General features: G+C 39.8%; 1 protein-coding gene across 2 annotated transcripts in view; it reads left to right on the top strand.

Annotated features, from left to right (window-relative positions):
- Positions 1-14,174, top strand: part of DGKB (diacylglycerol kinase beta) — a 457,353-nt gene that overhangs the window by 194,680 nt on the left and 248,499 nt on the right. The gene's annotated exons all lie outside the window — the stretch shown is intronic.

The raw sequence follows: 14,174 nt of genomic DNA, 5'->3' as shown, positions 1-14,174 counted from the left end.
ATCTGCTCTCAAATTTGCTGGGTTGCCAACACAAGTTATAGGATATAGTCTCTTCCCCTTTTTAGCACAGGGGATCTGTGTTCCGTTTCTGTGAGGGCAGAGGCTCTGCTAGCTACCAGGCATCTACCCAGGAGCTCAGAAGCTCACCAGCCGGCTCCCTTCCTATGGCTCCCCACTAATGCGGAGCAGGGCTACTCCACCCAAAGCAGCTCCTTAGCCCCTTCCACCCTGGTGTGGTCTTTATCCACCCCATCACAGGGACAGAAGAGAATGTTAAGTATGTAAGCAGGTTATGCTATTCATGTTTAATTTTGCTATCTCATATAAATGTGACAAAAGGGATGTTAAGATAAACAGCTTCCCAATTAAGGGTGATATAGTGTGATTATGTATAGGAACTTAGAACTCTACTTTCAGGAAATGCTTGATGAGAGAGAATAGCACACGTGGAGGAAGAAAACAAGCCTGAATGCTGCGCTGTCTTGGCTTTCTCTCTTTTTGTGCCCGAACACTGAATGCATACTATTTTCACAGGAGACAGCAGAAAAGATCCCAGCAGCTCAGGGTGGCTCTGCACCCTTCTCCTCCCTTCCCTCTTGTGAAAAGTGGGTCAGCTCCTCCTCTTTCCTCCTTTAATCCTTCAACATCAGGCCTGGGAAGGAGTAGAAGGGGCCACTTCTGGAGTTTCTCTGCCCCAGGCTTGGGGCTGGGGGTTGAAGAGCCCCTGGAAAGGGCCTCCTCCGGGCTGGGGCTGGAGATAATGAAAATACTGCTACGGCAATGGGAGAGCTTCTCCTGTTGGCATAGCTACCGCCTCTCATGGAAGTGGATTAACTATGTTGACTGGGGTGGGGGGGTTCTCCTGTTGACATACGCTGTCTACACCAAGGGTTAGGTTGGTATAACTGCGTTGCTCAGGGGTGCGTATTTTACCCTCCTCAAGTGACATAGTTATACTGATGTAAGTTTATAGTATAGACTTGGCCTAAAGAGCTCCTGGAGCTCGAAAGGAGCGGAGGTGTGTGGTGGCGGCAAGGAACAGATGGATGGGGGGTGGGCAGGGGGTGCAGAATTGATGTGGGGCTGGGGACACACAAATTAATTGATGGGGATCTGAAGGAGCACAGTATCGATATGGGCGGGGGGTTATCATTAATTGATATGGGGTTGTGGGATGGGCAGATGTAAGACTGGTGGGGTGTCATTGAATTAATTAGTTGGCATTTTGGGACTTTGAGGAAGCTGGAAGCCCCACACCATTAGGCAGCACTTCATACAGATTTTTGTAATTTGATCTCACTCAGGTCTTCTACCAAGAACTCCTGAGCGAGGGCCAAAATCACCTTATTCTGTAAATTTGGGAGAATTGGCAACACTGTAACTACCCCACACATGCTGGGGATGAGCAAGGGGAGTTCAGAAATCAGAAGACAGATCAGAAACACATCATCATCTTTTAAAAAACCAAAAATTTCATAATTTTGGGGGTCTGACTCAAGATCTTTCAACTCTTGGAGTAGACATTTCTGCTTCCTCAAGGTGTGTAGCAGTGGGAACACTAAGAACTCCTGGTGACAGCCCTGTTTGGAACAAGGATCACCATACCCATCTCAAATAACAATTGATTCTCGAATGAGTATCCTTCAGCAATATCCAGTTTTGTTGGACCATCAAAGGGAATTTTGCATTCACTGATATCTTATATTTATTATGCAAACAATCTGAAGTTGTAGAAGCGGGTAAGTAAACAAATAGGGCTTTCTTAGAGTAACATAAATGACAGGAGCCTAAACAAGAATAAATTCAATGTATGCCCCAGAATGCATTTGTGTAGCTCCAACTTACTTCAGTTGTAGCTGCTCATACACCGTTATTTTATTTTGCATTTATGTATATAATGCTACTGTAGGAAATGGTGCTAAGATTTGTGCTAAGATTAGACTCTTACAGTGGGATTTCCAAAAGCACCCTTAGCACAGTGGCAACTATTGTATATAATTGCATTTAATTGAAATGCAGAGCCATCTACCTTCCTTTCACACAGGGTATATTGAGGTCCAAATGGAACCTTGTGACAGTGCAAAAATGTTTATTAAGTTCTGATTTGGTGGCATTGTAAACACACTTAGCACCAGTGTAAAGACAGGTGCAGAAGATGGGTAAATTTGTGACTTTATCTCCAGATGTAGAACTATTGGTCCACGTGCAAATGGCAATGCAAGTACTGCAACCAAAGTGAATAAGATTTCTTTGCTAATACCAATAGATACTCAGCCCTAATGCCAAAACAGTGCTTGTGTTAGTAGAGCACCTTAGCCCCGTTCTATTTTCACAACATGCAATATTGATTTCTTAACAACTATTAATCATCCTAGTAAATCCTAATTTGGATAGTTTTCAACAAAAAAGTCTGCATTGGAAGTATATATGAGTAAGGCAGTGAGAAGATTCAAAAATATCTGGAAATATTCTCCACGTTCCATGAGAAACAACTCAGTATTACATGCTGTTTAAAAAAAAAAACAGTCATCATAATGAGTGGAAGCCTCATTCATATTAGTACTGTTGATGAACTGAAATCAGTATGTGTTTCCTGCAAAACTGTCAGAAGTTAGAAAAGGTTCACAGCAAAGACAAGTGTACGTTTACGATACATAATATATTACCAACCACTATCAAATAGATATTTGCACAGTCATGATTTAATATCCCTCAGCTTTAGCAAGTCACTAACAGCCTCTTATTCTGCCAATGGAAAAAAAAATATGACTGCTTACTTTTTATAATCATAAATTTGAAGTTATGGTTCTAGCTCCCCATCACTATCCCCTAAGTTGTCAGCATCCTCTTCCATTGCATTTTCTTAGTTCTTTTCGGCAGAAGTGGAGGAAAATCTCAGTTAAAACAACTTGGGGGCATATTTTACTCTTGTTCTATATGCAGACTTCCTGCTGACATCTATGGGACATTTATGTAGAGACTGGATTTTTAATCAAAGGGCTAATATAGATTTTAGTCAATAACAGCAGAGTCTAAATATGATAGTCATCTAGCTGACAGTAATGATCTCATAGTGTATTGTTCAATCTTGTACTTCACCTACCTCTTTCAAACTATACTGATTTTTACTACTATATTATCATTTATAATATTTAATATCATTAAAAACTACTATATTATCATTTATAATATTCAGTATTATAAGGTACAGAATTATTTTTAGGTTTGTCTTGACATGGGTTCATGGAAAATAGATACTGTCAAACAGTTGTATTCCATATTATAAGTTTGGTTGATAAAGGTAATAGTGTTGATGTAATATACTTAGCCATCTGTAGGGTTTTTGATTTGGTACTTCATAACATTTTGATTAAAAAAGTAGAACTATATAAAATTAACATGGCATACATTAAATGGATTAAAAGCTGGGTAACTGAAAGGTCTCAACATGTAACTATAAATAGGGAATTTCATCGACCGGGAGTGTTTCTAATGTGGCCAGAAGGGATCAGTTCTTGGTCTACACTGTTTAATATTTTTATCAATGACTTGGAAGAAAGCATAAAATCATCACTGAAAGTTTGCAATTCACACACAAATTGGGGGAGTGGCAAACAATGAAGAGGACAGGTCACTGACTGAGAGCGATCTGGATCAGTTGGTAAGCTGGGCGTAAACAAACAGTTTGCACTCTAACATAGCTAAGTGTAAATGTATACATTTAGGAACAAATAAATACTAGGCAATTCTTATTAGGCAATGGAAGACTCTATCATGGGAAGAAGTGTCTGAAAAAGATTTGGGGTGGTGGAGAATAATCAGCTGAACATGATCTCCCTGTGCAATGCTGTCTCCTAAAGGGCTAATACAATCTGTGAATTCATAGGAGAATTTTGTGCAGGAGTTAGAGAGGTTTTCTTGCCTTTATATTTGATACTAGTGTGACTGATGCTGAAATACTGTGTCCAATTTTGGTGTTCATAATTCAAGAAGGATGTTGATAAATTGGAGAGGTTTCAGAGAAGAGCCATGAGAATGATTAAAGGATTAGAAAGCCTGCCTTGTAGTGGTAGATTCCAGGAGCTTAATCTTTTTAGTTTAACAAAGGGAAGTTAAAGGGTGACTTAATTAGAGTCTATAAGTATCTACATAGGGAACAAATATTTGATAATGGTCTCTTGAGTTTAGCAGAGAAAGGTCTAACACAATCCAATGGCTAGAAGTTGAAGATAGACAAGTTCAGTTTGGAAATAAGGTGTAGAATCATAGAATCATAGAATATCAGAGTTGGAAGGGACCTCAAGAGGTCATCTAGTCCAACCCCCTGCTCAAAGCAGGACCAATTCCCAGCTAAATCATCCCAGCCAGGGCTTTGTCAAGCCGGGCCTTAAAAACCTCCAAGGAAGGAGACTCCACCACCTCCCTAGGTAACGCATTCCAGTGTTTCACCACCCTCCCTAGTGAAATAGTTTTTCCTGATATCCAACCTGGACCTCCCCCACTGCAACTTGAGACCATTGCTCCTTGTTCTGTCATCTGTGTAAATATTTAACAGTGAGGGTAATGAACCACTGGAACAATTTACCAAGGGCTGGGGTTGATTCTCCATCACTGGCAAATTTTATATCAAGATTGGATGTTTTTCTAAAAGATAGGCTCTAGGAATTATTTTAAAAAAATTATGTGGCCTGTGTTACACAGGCAGTCATGCCAGATTATCACAAATGGTGTCTTCTGGCCTGAGAATCTATGCATCAATTAATCTACAAAATAACTAGGAGGCTGAAAAGACTGTTTCTTATGGTGATCAAAGGGACTCTTGTTACGGGTAGTGGATAACTTCTGTACCAATTAAACAATTCAGCAAAGCATTGAAGTATGTGCTTAAATTCATCCCAGTTCAACAAAGCACTTAAACTTGGGTGTGGGTTTATCCTAATTCAGCAAAGTATTTAAACGTGTGCTGAAATCCCATTGATGTCAATGGGATTTAAGCACATTCTTAACATTAAGTGTGACCTTAAATCCCATTGATGAATGTGAGATTCATGCACATACTTAATTTAAAGCCAGGTCTTAAGTGCTTTTCTGAATTGGGATGAACATAAACATGTGCTTTAGTGCTTGCTGAATCAGGGCCAAAATGTGTACCGGTTGCTAATAAAATGCTATGATATTTTGCATTATTTCTGTATCAGAAAGAAGATAACACTACAAAATAAACATCATCATCCCTCTGATACAACGCACTTCCGATTTTTTTAAAAAAAGAAAGCTAAATTAGAAAAAGAAAAGTTCATCTATGAACAAATGTGATTTTTTTCTAAAAAGTGCCATATTTGTAATGGGTAAATCATATGCTAGACCTCAATCCTGCAGCCTAATCTTCATGAACCCTTACACCCATACAGAGTCTTGTTGATGGTGGTGGGGCTCTGACGTGGTGCAAGAGTCCATTCATACAGATCCTGTGGTAGGGTAGAGCCTTGAAATGATTGCCTCAAATACACAGTTAGCGTTAGTCTGATCTTTAACTGGCTTGTTTAATTTGACCATTAAAATGACTAACTCATTTAACAAATTTCACTTGTTTGTTTTGTTGAATTGTCCTTACTCCACTTTGGCTTTTTCACTACAGCTAATCAATGTACATTTTTCCCCACAAAAAATAGCTTTTTTGACCAAAGCAAAAAAAAAAAAAAAAAAAATCCCAACAAGAAAAGAACAGAAGCTGAAAACTGAATTCCTTTGGTAGACATTATTAGTTTTTGGTTATTTTTTTTAATATAAATATGTTAGGTTTTGTTAAACAAAAAGAAATGAACTATAAAGGCTCTTTAATACACCCCCACCCAAAAAAGTGGTGTTGTTTTTTGGAAACCCAAAAAATGTAGTAAATTCTGGGGATTTTTTTTTTCAAAATTTGCCACACAAAAAAATTGGCATTTTTTAATCAGCTTTACTTTTTACATATGGAACTGCAGATCATTATAGCAGATAGGGATGGTAAAGACCTTTTAGACTGTCAGTCCATCTTTTTGCAAAACAGGATGATTCCCCACAGCACATTTTCTAGTGTTTTGTGCAGTTTATTATACAAAACAATACCAACCAGTTGGACTTCTACAATTTCCATTGCTTATTTTTCTTGCCGGCAGGATATTCTTCCACAAAATCTGCCAATTTTTTGCACCTTTTAGTTACATACCATTGGTCCTACATAAACCTCTATACTCTCCCCACTATCCCAAAGTACTGTGTGTACTTGCATATTGTGTGCTATCAGGTACACATTGCAATTACCTGAAAAGTATTTTAGGTTTGTACTGTGAGGGCTAACCGGACCAGTGTGTGTCTATAATGTTTCCCTTCATGTTAGCACTGAAGTGGATTGAATAACATAAGAGATACATATATGAGTGTGTGTGTGTACGCGCGCATGCATGTGCATATAAATATACAGAAGAACCACAATTTTATGAATATTAGTCATACAAATGACCAGTTATACCTAACCATTTTTCCCAATGCGGGAAAAAGATCTCATAACTAGAAGTAAAAACAACGAGGAGTCCTTGTGGCACCTTAGAGACTAACAAATTTATTTGGGCATAAACTTTCATGGGCTAAAACCCACTTCATCAGATGCATTTATGCACAAATAAATTTGTTAGTCTCTAAGGTGCCACAAGGACTCCTTGTTGTTTTTGCTGATACAGACTAACACGGCTCCCCCTCTGAAACCTATAACCAGAAATGATGTACATAAAGAACAAGTCAACATCCCTTCACATTTTGATGCTTCAGTGCATTGAAAATTGTTTTGTAGTGGTTTAACAGACAAGAAGAAAGTGATACAGTGCACCACACTGAAACTTATGTACCACGTTTACCTTAATTTTGAGATGCTAAATTTTAGGAAATTTTCTATTTCATGAACTCAATCCTGAATTAGTTTAAAAAACTCTCCCTAACCCCAATTTTTCCCTTGGTATTCTAAATAAATGATCAATATTTGCTTATTATTGTTTTTATTTAACTTTCTACAAGTAGATTAATATATTGGTGAGCAGTTTGAGCAAAAAAAGGAAGTCTCTCTTTTTTTCAGATTTAAGAGTAATGTATGCAATTTTTATCACTGATTGCTCATTTCTGTCATATAAAATCATTCTCACATTCCACAGGCAAAGACAAGAAGGTGAGTTGTTTCCTATAATCAGTAAACACTATGAGTAGAACTGTTGGAAAAACATGCAGCATACTCCTAAATCCTTGTCTTTAACTTGTAAAGAATTTTGAAAATACAATTTATAGAATTGTTCTGAGGTTATTTATATTACATTTAATGATTGAGACAGTTAATTGCATTAAATTAAATGTAGAGAGATGTTGTGGATAGAAGTACAGAAAATTAGACCTAAGCTTTCCTATTGTTTTTTACATTTAACTTTAATTTAGCTGATAGAAAGTTTGAAACTTGCAAAGTCCTTTTCTATTGTGCAGGGTTGGGTTTTTTGGATTTTTTGCTTTTGTTTTTTTGTTTTGTATTTTTAAAGCTAGATGTTACAAAACAATTTAGCCAGCAACTACAGTGTCACAAGTGACAATGATCAATGAGAGTAAATGGCTAAAGACATTAATCTGTAATAAGATTAGAACACATCCTTAGGTAAATGCAACTAAATCAGCTATGTAGTGCATAATTAACTTACGTATATATTAGTGTAAGCAGGGCCGGCTCTGGCTTTTTTGCCGCCCGAGGCAAAAAAGTCTCCCGCCGCCGCGCCCCTCCCCCGCGTGGCAGGGGAGGGCGCCGAGCCTGGCTGCGGGCCGCTCTCCCCGACCGGCCGGAGCGCTGGGGAAAGGGCGGAGAGCCCGGCTGGGGCTCCGCTCTTCCCGGCGGCCAGAGCGCCGAGAGGAGGGCGGAGAGCCCGGCCGGGGGGAGGGCGGTGAGCCCGGCTGCAGCTCCGCTCTCCCCAGCGGCCAGAGCGCCGGGAGGAGGGTGGCGAGCCCACTGTGGCTCCAATCTCCCCGGCGGCCGGAGCCGCTGCACCACGCCGCCCCCCTCCAGGTGCAGCCCCAAGTACAAGCTTGGTGGGTTGGTGCCTGGAGCCGGCCCTGAGTCTAAGTACAATATTACTCTTTATATAGTGTGACAGACCCAGACCAGTGAGGTACAGGAGTCTGGTAGAAAGCAAATATACTGGTCACTGGATGAATAGTTTTCTGTTCACTGAGTGACCAGAGCAGGGGCTGCGCTAGAGCAATCAGGAACCTGCTAGAACCAATTAAGACAGGCAAGCTAATTAAGACACCTGGAGCCAATTAAGAACATACTAGAATCAATTATGGCAGGCAGACTAATCAGGACACGGTTTAAAAAGGACCTCCCATCAGTTAGTGGAGGGCGTGCAAGGAACAGGGAGTGAGAAGGCGTGCTGCTGGAGGACTGAGGAGTACAGGCATGATCAGGCGTCAGGAGGAACATCCTGCAGTGAGGATAAGGTGCTGGGAGGAGGCCATGGGGAAGTAGCCAAGGAGTTGTAGCTGTCACACAGCTGATACAGGAGACATTGTAGACAGCTGCTATCCACAGGGCCCTGGGCTGGAACCCAGTGTAAAGGGCAGGCCCGGGTTCCCTCCATCTCCCCAACTCCTGATCAGACACAGGAGGAGTTGACCTGGTCTGTGAGAAACACCAGAAGGGAAGGTCTAATTTGGAAAGGGATCTGGCCTGTCCCCGACCCACTAGGTGGGACAACAGAGACTGTGGAGATTGTTCTCCATTTCCCCCATGCTGGCCAGTGATGAGGTTAGCTGAGTGAACGGCAGATTTCAGCCTCTAGCAGATGTGGCAAAACTGAGGCTGCCGTGAATCTCTGAGGTGAGCAGATCCGCCAAAAAGTGCAGGACCCATCAAGGCAGAGGAGGAACTTTGTCACAATATGTACGGTATTGTTATCTCCATATGAAATTTGTAATGTACTAAGTAAAGATTAACAGTTTATCATAGTACTTCATTCATGTTGTTATAACGTGTGATGTATGTTCCTCTTGTTAATATTATTCTTAGTAATTCTTGAAGGAAATGTGAAGTGTGTCCTTCCATATGTGGCATGTATGGTTGTTTTTTTCATATAGATATAAAAAAAGTGTGTGGAATTGTATCAAATCAGGGGACTTTGCATCTTCCTCTAGTCCTTAGGCTGATTTCATAATTCCTCTCATTAGTAATGGCATGAATTTTGTGAGTCCAAAAGAAAGATAAAGTGAAGGGTCAACAATAACATATATCAAGGTCAGGAATATTGTGGTTAAGCAGGGGGTTTGGTCTTGAGTCTCACTGAGCTGTAAGTAAGAAGAGGCTCAGATAATAGAGAAAATGGACTTGAAGAAGGAGGCAGAGATTGTGGGAGAAGATATGAGTGGAAATGGAGTGAAGTAGAGAAACTAAAACCAAGGCAAAAGTTTATAGAAAAGAGCAAACTTCAGAAAGTGAGCTAGTCATGATGAAGTAGAATATGAGAAACAGAACTGAAAGAGACAGACTGGCCAGAAAAAGAAAGAGAGAGAGAGGCTTAAGATTTTGCATATAGAGAAAGGGGTCAAAAAGACAGACATGGAGCTCGGAGATCTGAAATGGGCATGACTGGGACCTCAAAAAAAAAAAAAAGGTGAGAACAGCATCTAAATCAGAACTTTGGGAATGGTCAATGGGTTTGCAACAAAGACTGAAAGATAGACAAACATGGGAATGAGGAAACAGAGAAAAGTTATTCAAGAAAGAGAGAGAAAGATTTAGCCCCGGGTGATTTTTTTATATGTGAGGATTTTTTCATGTCACAAAATGTATAATAATATGTACTGTTTTAAACTATATGTATTATTGAATTTTTTTTAATACTACTTGGGGAGAGTGGGGATAAGCATACCCTATTATCTTAAAATCTCCAAGGGCCTAGAATTTAGTGACATTTGCATTATTTACATGGCTAAGGAGTTCACATTCTAACTGAAGCTCCAGTAGTACAAAAATATTCTTCATATCTCCAGATCTGCATGTTTTCAACATTTTTTATGGCAAAATCCCAAAAGGAACATGATTTAACTAAAAGTGGATAGATTTAGCCAAGAAAGAGTTAGTCGTATGCTACCATCTGAACCAGGTGGATCTAGTGGCAAATTACTGAACATAATTTATTCCAGGCCCTTGTTGGAACAATTTGTGCTCAGGAGACTCTGCAGACTCGTAGTCATTAGAGAGCTGCCTGACAGATCCTTTAGTTAAACTAGATATCCACATGCACAATTTAGCACATCCTTTGTATTTGTGACAATTCCTGGAGGACTTAAGATCCATAAAACCAATAATGGGTTACAATTATAGATAGAGATAGATATATAGATACGATTCTAATTGTGACAAAGATGGATTATTTTTAATGTTATATTAAATAAAATTTCTTCCATTTCCCTCCTCCTATCTGTCTATATGTTCAAAACTTACACTTTTTTGTTACGATAAAATTATGACATGCATTTAAAATTCAGGTATTAATAATCATCATGTGACATGCCTTTCACGTCACTCAGAATTATGCCATATGCACAAAAGAGCTGCCGCTTCTAATGCAAAATGCTTCGGTTCACAGTAGTCAGATGTATTGTAATTCTATGCTTTGTATACATTGCCACTATATGGCATAAGAGAAATATGAGGAGAGATATATTTCTTTCTCACACATATTCTCTAACTCTTGGACTCTTAAAGTTTCAGCCAAAGATAACTCAAACTAATGTAACACTAATCTCAATTATTATGCTAAACAATGTTACATTGACTTAAAAAAAATCTAGAGACCATTTTAAAAAGGATAGCTGAAATGAGGTGCATAATAGAGTAAAAAAAAGGTAAATATAGGCCAATCTATAAATATTATTATAATAATATAAATAGGTTAAGCACTGTATATTTGCCAGGCATCGTAAGATATCATAAGAGTATGATATCATGAAATATGTTTATGGATGCTCCCTAAAAAAGTTTGAGCTGAGTTTTGTGGTTGAATCCCTCTAATATATCTGAAGAATATAGCATATCCTCCCCAAAATTACAACACTTCTTGGGTGCAGAATGAATTTTAATCATTTAAGGAAAGGTCATAGTCTGCTTATGCATCTGAGCATCCCCCACCACTGCTACTACCATCACCACGTGTGTGGAGAGGACAGGACAGTGGGCAGGGCCAATTGATCAGGACATGCAAGAGAATGAAGACACATGAATTCCAAGGGTGGAATCAAGGCAGCAAGCTCAAACTTTATTAACTTTAATCACACTAAAAGTGGGAGACCTTCCCCTGTAATGTATATATTAATTGGCTTCAGTGTGAGGTTAACTGGCCTTAAGCCATATAACCACAACAAATAAAAGCTGGCATCCTTAACTAAATCTCCCTATCTAACTGAAGAAAGGATTCAGCCCTAAGGTTGAATCCTCCTAATTTCCCCCACAAGAGGGGCTGAGGGTGTAGATTAGCAGTGCCTCAGACAGTGAAAGGTGTAAGATCTCCCTGTGCTCCACAAGCTAATGGGGTCCATGCCAGCCAACACCTGGGTCTTGTGCTCAGGTTTACCCCAGGAACTGGCCATCTAAAACTTCTTTCCATCACTACCACAAGTTGTAATAATTATTATTCAATGTATATTACCCCTTACTAACTTATTTATTTATCATTACTATCCCTTATCCTCATCATCCTAACCAACCAGGCCTCTGAAAGGAAAGAAAGAAAAAAAACCCACCAGACATCTTGCCAATCTTGGCTAGAGGGAAAACCTCATTCCTGGTCAGACACAAAGCGAGCCTTGAAGCCCAGCTCTGATGCCCACAGCAGCATTTGGGCACCTAATGCAGGCCCAGGAGAGTTTTAACTGATGGAGAGGAGTTAGAGGGAGCTTGTCACCTCCCTCTCCTCCTGTGAACCAGCTTAATATGTGGCTGAAAGAGATGGAGACTCTCCCCTTCAGCCTTTCCTCCACCCACACGCAAGCTCCATGTGAGTTCTAGGCAGGAAGTGGAAATGGCTCAGGCTCCCAGAACACCAAAGGCACATCCTCCCGTCTAAGAAAGCCCATCTCCTTGCAGGACCAATAGACCTCCTCCACCTCTACTAAGATGGGTGGGGTGAGGTTGGAGGCATCCTCACCTAATAAACCACAATGCCTAGGGAATTTTCAGGCAAATTAATATACTCTGTGTAATGCTCACAATGGTGACACACAAGCATGAGTACCAACCTTAGGGCTGATTGTTAAAAACCAGACATAAAACCCTAATTCATTGTGAGCTCAGATTTCAGCAACCCTAAGTACGAACTCCTCAGGCACTTTAAAAGCCTTCACATGGAGTCACATACAGTCCCCTTGGGTACTCTAGTCTGTCTTGCCACCCACGTGAGTGTGTCTTTGTGGTAGATGGCTTGTCACACTAAGAATCACAGCAATATTCAGGTTATTCCTGATCCGAAAGGACCAGTCACTTACCCCAGGTCAGGTGCACCTTTGGTCTCACACCAAAGACAATGACAACACTTATAGCCAATTCTATAGTAAACTATATGAAGATTTTATAAATAGAAAAAGGAAATTAGAGTTATTTACAGGATTAAGACAAGCACACAGACACACAAATGAGTTAATCTTGGGTTTCAAAAGGTAATATAAACTTCTATAATCAGCAAGTGGCATATGACCTTTATGGCTAATCCACAGTAAGCAGCTGGGGATCTCTTGCTTAAGCCTAGAAATACCTTGTCCCCCCCAGAATCCAAGTAACATAGAGATCCTTAGTTCCTTTGTTTTGGGGTTTCTATCCCTTTCCTTCCATATGCTCTGAACTGCAAACTCAGCTAATGGGAGGAGCCCACTTGCATGACTTATTTTCATGGGGAGGAGAGCAGAACAACAATAAGAAGTCTTTAGTCATTTTGTTGATGGTTTCTCAATTCAGATGTAAGGAGTTTCCAGTTGCGAGATCCACCCAACACCCATCTGGTATTCATTAGCCTCCTCTTTCAGGAGGGGCACAACAATTTCTGTAGAAGAGCAGCTCTGCATGGTAATTAATGTCCCTCTCCTGTGTGGTGATTCATACAGTCACAGCGGCTCACAATACAACCGTTCAATTATTGCATTACAGTATGGAACACAGATATTACAAGTAAGATTCATGCAGGCAGCTACTCACAAACATTTGATAGAGTCCAAACAGTAAACACTTTCTTATAATTCTAGTACCTGTTTTATCAATATTAACCCACACCTGAGAGGGACAAATTCCAGCTATATATGTTAGTGTTCGGTTAAGACAGTGGTGACCTTGACATGAGCTGGCAGCTGCTCTGCCAGCATCAGACCCTGCTGAAGCCCATGATTGCTATCTGTTGGTTGGGTACTAATATAAAATTTCTCCTTAGACTTAGAAATTGTTCCTGCTCCCACTGTATCAATGGGAGTTTTATTATTGATTTTACAGGTAACAGAATCATTACTTTTCTGTTCTGTCATTTCTGCAGTTTTAAATAAAATTGTTATGAGAGAGAGCGAGAAATACCACAAGTGTTTTAAATGTTTGAAAGTAATAAGAAGAACAGGAGTACTTGTGGCACCTTAGAGACTAACAAATTTATTAGAGCATAAGCTTTCGTGGACTACAGCCCACTTCTTCGGATGCATATAGAATGGAACATATATTGAGGAGATATATATACACACATACAGAGAGCATAAACAGGTGGGAGTTGTCTTACCAACTCTGAGAGGCCAATTAATTAAGAGAAAAAAAACTTTTGAAGTGATAATCAAGCTAGCCTAGTACAGACAGTTAAGAAGTGTGAGAATACTTACAAGGGGAGATAGATTCAATGTTTGTAATGGCTCAGCCATTCCCAGTCCTTATTCAAACCGGAGTTGATTGTGTCTAGTTTGCATATCAATTCTAGCTCTGCAGTCTCTCTTTGGAGTCTGTTTTTGAAGTTTTTCTGTTGTAATATAGCCACCCGCAGGTCTGTCACTGAATGACCAGACAGGTTAAAGTGTTCTCCCACTGGTTTTTGAGTATTTTGATTCCTGATGTCAGATTTGTGTCCATTAATTCTTTTGCGTAGAGACTG

The sequence above is a fragment of the Trachemys scripta genome, chromosome 2 (assembly GCF_013100865.1).
Source record: "Trachemys scripta elegans isolate TJP31775 chromosome 2, CAS_Tse_1.0, whole genome shotgun sequence".
Taxonomy (NCBI): Eukaryota; Metazoa; Chordata; order Testudines; family Emydidae; genus Trachemys; species Trachemys scripta.
This window is presented reverse-complemented; position numbering and strand designations above follow the sequence as displayed.